This window comes from Patella vulgata, chromosome 1 (genome assembly GCF_932274485.2).
Source record: "Patella vulgata chromosome 1, xgPatVulg1.2, whole genome shotgun sequence".
Lineage (NCBI taxonomy): Eukaryota > Metazoa > Mollusca > Gastropoda > Patellidae > Patella > Patella vulgata.
The window spans coordinates 67,183,112-67,189,122 of NC_065879.2; the positions used below are offsets into that span (position 1 = coordinate 67,183,112).

At 36.8% G+C, this 6,011-nt stretch overlaps 1 protein-coding gene across 1 annotated transcript in view; it reads right to left on the reverse strand.

The window, feature by feature from the left end:
- The window catches only part of LOC126820434 (galactoside alpha-(1,2)-fucosyltransferase 2), a 31,076-nt gene extending 25,840 nt beyond the window's left edge, over positions 1-5,236 (reverse strand). Inside the window, exon 1 of the mRNA XM_056103142.1 lies at positions 5,145-5,236. The gene's annotated coding sequence lies outside the window, so the exon portion shown is untranslated. The remainder of the gene's footprint in view (positions 1-5,144) is intronic.
- Between the last annotated feature and the right edge of the window lie 775 nt (positions 5,237-6,011).

Sequence of the window (6,011 nt, forward strand, 5' to 3'; positions counted from 1 at the left end):
AATTATATTGAAAATACTACTGTTTCCGAAATGTTTGGTTTGCTGAATTATTCGAAAATCAACGAATTAAGAAACGAGTACAAAATATTAATAATTTAGCTGACATACTGTGGTGTACAGGGTGGAAAATCCAACCTCAATAATTTAGACGACAATACCTTACGTCATAAAGAACGGTAACCCTATACGGTTAAACATTTCAATACTAACTGACCAGTCATTTTATACATTATCATATATTTACATTCATACCTCGTATTAAAAATATAATATAGTATAATAGCACCGGTGTTCTGAAAGGGGCATTGTGGGAGAATGGATAAACAGTTGACAGTTCTTGCTATAATAGTTACAAATATATAACGTACATAGAATATGCTCCACTCGGATATGAGCTTTTGAATTTTAGGCTAGCCTCGATCATCATTTATAAAGTCGGTACGAAAAGTCTCGATTATCCATTTTTACGTTTAATTACTTTTCAAAAAATGTTTTCCAATCAGCTAAATATCACAGGCTCGATGGCATCGAGAGTTGATTATGTTCTGGATAAGTTAATTATAATGTCTAATTAATAATTTAGATAACATTTCAGGCCTAAAGATAGACTTGCAATATGCAGATTTAGCTCTTGCATAATGTATGCTTAAATTAAGCTGTACCCACCTACTTGACTCGCATTGTGGGGAGCGGATAGCCAAATGGTTAGCGCGTGCGTGTTGTATCATAAGGCCTGTCATTGAGTCAACTGGCGTGATTTCGATTCCCCGGTTGCATGTGACAAGGGGTAGGGTCGCCTATCCAACTTCGTGGGTTTTCTTCGGGTACTTCCGGTTTCCTCCCATGGCTAAAGAACCCTACGCGCAAGCGAATTATTGAAATAAAATTGAACCATATGTTAGTTCCGAAATTAAATAGTTTGTGTCGAATGAATGTTACCCCCCCCCCGCCTCTCTCTCTCTCTCTCTCTCTCTCTCTCTCTCTACTCGCATTATTTACCAGAGCGAATAATCCAGGAGTATTTACCAGAGCGAATAATCCAGGAGTATTTACCAGAGCGAATAAATCCCGAATTTTCCACGCGATAAATACATTCTAGCCTATATTGACATATCATTTCGCAGATTGACTGCTATGACATCCTTGCTCTGCGATCCAGGAGGTAGAATCAACTCTTCTTACATCAGTTATCTCCTATCGCAGAGAGCAACGACTGCAGGTCAAAATGCTACTGCGATTGCCTAGGAATTTTCCTCGCTGCTTTAAGATCTTGTAATATCATTAATTAGTCATATCGTTAGATCTATGCTGACAAGAAACCCCATTTCTCTCTCTCTCTCCCTTCGTCACGTGACATCGTTAATTTACATATCACAGTTATTGTGTGAAATGCGATAGAGGAATTTACTCATGTAACCTAAACCCAGATAATAACTCGGTAACATTAGCCCGTAAACATTTGTCGTTCGATACATTCACGGGACTTAATATTACTACACATATAGCTTTTTATTTACATTTTACTTTTTACAAATTAATCAATGGAATCGACATACTAGGAGCACATTATATTGGCATGCAGTCATGTATTTCCGAACAAATGTGCAGCTTAGTATATAGTTTTTGATAAAAAAAAATAATTCTATTAAAACTTTACAAGCACAAGCAAAATTGCGTTGGAGAGAGTAGGGCGTGTTATAATCTTACAACTGGCATTTTACGAAGGCTGGCTGAAAAGTTCTAAACCCGAAACATTACAGATAGATCTATTAGGCTGAAATACAATTTTGCAAATAACAAGTACTATCATTGTCTTAGTACCAGACCATCTTGTGAACCTACCCATTGCAATCTCCAGAAATTGACAAAACTGGTTATAGGGCGGTCATTAAGTACCTGTAACTGAAAGAACTAACCCCAGCACAGATACATGTCGACATGGTCTTCGCTTTAGGAGATGGTGCCCCTTCCTTTTCCACAATAAAGACGTGGGCTGCGGAATTCAAGCGTTGCAGAGAGAGTCTTGGCGATGACCCGCGTCATGGACGGTTACCAACAGCAACCAAGTCCCTGACATGGCGATGGCTGATCGACGATTTACCAATCGACATATTGTCACTGTCAGTGTTGTGAGCATCTTTCATGAGAGGGTTGAGCACATTATCGCCAACGAGTTAGGAATGACAAAAGTTTCTGCAAGATGGGCGCCAAAGTTCTTGACTGCGGATTAGAAACGTGTCATATTCCCGACGTCCCGTGACAATCTGCGTCGTTTTAAAGCAGATCCTGATTTTATTGTTTGACCGGATTTGTAACAAGGGGTGAGACCTGTTTCCAAAAATGAAGAAAAGTTATCCTTGACCGGCATCCAGGCCTTGCAACAGCGTTGGCAAATAGTATGTACACCTCGAAGGGAACTATGTAGAAAAATAAATGAAATCCATCGACTTTATACAGGTTTTTCACAGATAGGTTTAGCACTTTTCAGCCAGCCCTCATACGATATCACGCTCAAAGGCATAGAAAAATAAATGGAATCCATCGACTTTGTACAGGTCTTTTACAGAGGGGCTTAGAACTGTTCCGTCAGCCCTCATACTGTATCACGCTCAAAGGTAGAGTTCAATAAGACTATAGTGGACTCACCTGAACTTCGAGCTAACAAAATATGTATATACAGCCCTCATACGATATCACGCTCAAAGGCATAGAAAAATAAATGGAATCCATCGACTTTGTACAGGTCTTTTACAGAGGGGCTTAGAACTGTTCCGTCAGCCCTCATACTGTATCACGCTCAAAGGTAGAGTTCAATAAGACTATAGTGGACTCGCCTGAACTTCGAGCTAACAAAATATGTATATACATGTATACTTGTGTGACATTACAGTTTATTATGACCTAACTAAAATTACCCCTATATAATTACACTTGTATCATAAATGACAAAAGAAAATTTATTTTTGTATTATGTAAAGAGGCAAATATTTGCATACTTGAAGAAGACCATCGTCGACCTAATCAAAGGTGGATAGGTGAATGCGATCCTAACATTTTCCCGCCAGATACAATAAGACTAAAAGATAGTATTATATTGACTTAGTGGTATAAATATTTTAAAGAGGATTATACATTTATATCAGTATGATTATACCAAATTGAAGACAAGGTTCTTTGGAATAATTAACAATTCCTGAATGTAAATGCATGGCTTAAGATTCAATGAAAACTTCTTCCAAAATATCTCTTGTTTCGCTCAAATTAATGAATCCCGCAGATTGTGAAAGTAATTTGAATTTTCTTTACTTATCTATCACAGTAACCATCTGCACTGGTGAGCGTTCCTTCTCCGCTGAAACTTTTAATAAGATTCAATTATTTTTCCCTTTAATTTGTTTCCAATTAACTACGGATATAGACTTTCAGACCAAACACAATAACAAGTAGTGTTATTAATTCGTCTATTCCTAAAAAAAATAGTTCCACCTAATTTCTGCTAATTTCATGCCGCCATCTTTATTAGTCTTTAATCGTATGTGGAGGTCGTATATATTTATCAAAAACGAGAACTAAATACATGTAGATAGATTAGCTCAAATATAAAAGGAAGATAAACAATAGACACATTGTCAATCATCATGAGGTATGTGACAGTATTTTCAGATTGATTATTATTATTTGACAAGGTGACCAACCTATAACCCCGAGGCCATAATACCTATTGTCTCCATGATGAATAGAGCTTTACTTTTTGGTGTATACAGAATTGCCGAAGAGCAGGAAAGTGTTAATAAACTTTCTTAAGTTGATATTAAAGAGTGGCAGTCGGATAATATATGGTTAAATTCCCTAAAACCGTATTAAGTTTATTTATTAAGCCGCTTAATCATAGTCTCCAGTATATATAAACAAAGACCTAAAGCATAGCGGGGTGGGCTGGGGTATAGTGAAACAATAACCCCATCCCTGTAATATCTGTACCAGTAATAATCTTAATAAATCTTCCCAATTATCTCCAAAATAGCAGTACATGGTTTTCTGTTAAAACTCACTAAAAACCTAATAACTTCCAAACTAGTACTCTGGTAAGACTTACTGAGACCTTTATTATCCTGAATCTATTCAACTACATGAGCTTCACCTTACAGAGTGAGCGTCACAGACGCGGGAATTAGGTGAATGATGCTAAACGTTGAATCAGCTTCATAATGCTTAAGTATGTCAGGTATAGAAATCTCCACGGGAACGTAGATCCTAATGTCTAGCCTACTTGTTCAAGTTCGAGGTTATGCTTTTCAAAGCTTAATTACACTTTTACTGTAATCGATCATACAGGACAATTATACAGTACGAAAATAAGATATACAGGAATAGTGTTTAAAAAAAGGTGTAGGTCGATTTTCCTGTGATGTAATTTCATAAATACACCCCTCCTCACCGCCTTCAACTACTCCCACAACTCAACTTCATGTTCCTTTTATCAACATACTTAAGAATAATTATCAAGCACATTTTCATTCGTTTTCGCTGAAGATGGTAATTTTATTTTACTCGAAAAATAGCATTTTCTTTAGCTGAAGAATAACATCTGTTTTAGCTGAAGAATAACATTTGTTTTGGCTGAAGAATAACATTTGTTTTAGTTGAAGAATAAAAGCATTTTGTTTTAGCTGAAGGTGTTATTTTATTTTAATTGAAGAATAGAATTTTGTTTTAGCTGAAGATTGTATTTTATTTTAATTGAAGAATAGCATTATTTTTAGCTGAAGACAGAATTTTATTTTAATTGAAGAATAGCATTGTTTTAGCTGAAGATGGTATTTTACTTTACCTTAAGAATAGATTTGACCTAAAATAAAACCCCACACCAACTCGATTCCTGTTATCGCCATAGTTACATTTTTATCAAACACACGGATGTATTGTCCTTTATGGTACGGCTTCACGGGGTTTATATCGAGTCGTGGTATTGCATTTATATTAGAAAGATAGTTCTGGTTGCCCTGTGACTATATAACTACTGTTTTATCCAATCCCAGTGACGACATGATAAAAGTGGCGTCAGGGTCCACTTTGCGAAAGATTCGGTGTGATAATTAGCTCAAAATAATTTAATCATAGTATTTATAAATATCACAACTTACCTGTCATTTGTTCCGTTCACCTGTTTCACCAAGACTATTTATGGCGGTGTATATTACGATATATCAAGTTACAACACTTCCCTACAATCAACTACCAAACACATGGCCCACTATTTAATATTTATACAATGCTAACGGGGAGAGACGCCACGGGCGGACGCGAGTGAGATCTGCGTGAGTGCAAAGGCCTCCTTTTGGAAAATTTTACGCGAACAGCGACGCCAAAGCCTACTATTATATCGAGTCCCAACTGTCCAGGATTATTTTACCTGCACGCCAGTTTGTACACGGGATCTCGAGTTTTCTTATCCCAATTGTACAATTAGTGACTGGCAAGCAGAAAAAACGCTGGACAATTCCGGGAACAATTCTCGCAACACCGGGATCGAATCTCTCCCCCCGCCACCCGCCGTTAGTACCCGTGCTTTACTCACTGAACCATCGCGACTCGCCAGTAAACAAATACTGAAATACAATAAAGTAGCACATTGATTGCGATAAGAATGTTTACTACATTGTTCATATCTTGGCATAAGTGTGTTATCAACGTTTTATCTAAACGGGCCTGGCCGCTTTGAGTATGAAAAATGATATCTATTTAAATAAATTTTATGTTTTAATTTATTTGAGAAATTGATACCTGACCTGTCTATATTTTAAAATTTACGCTCTTCGATCTGGTGCTGAGTCATGGTCATTAATGTCTTTTACCGTAGGTGGTTAAAGAATCATAACTATAAACTAAATTATTACAGGCTCTCCTCTTTCACAGATAAAACATGTGGGAAAATAATGTCCCCACACGCTTAATTATATATTTGACACCGAGGTCTATACATGCTCAAGCCATTTAATACAGATGACCAG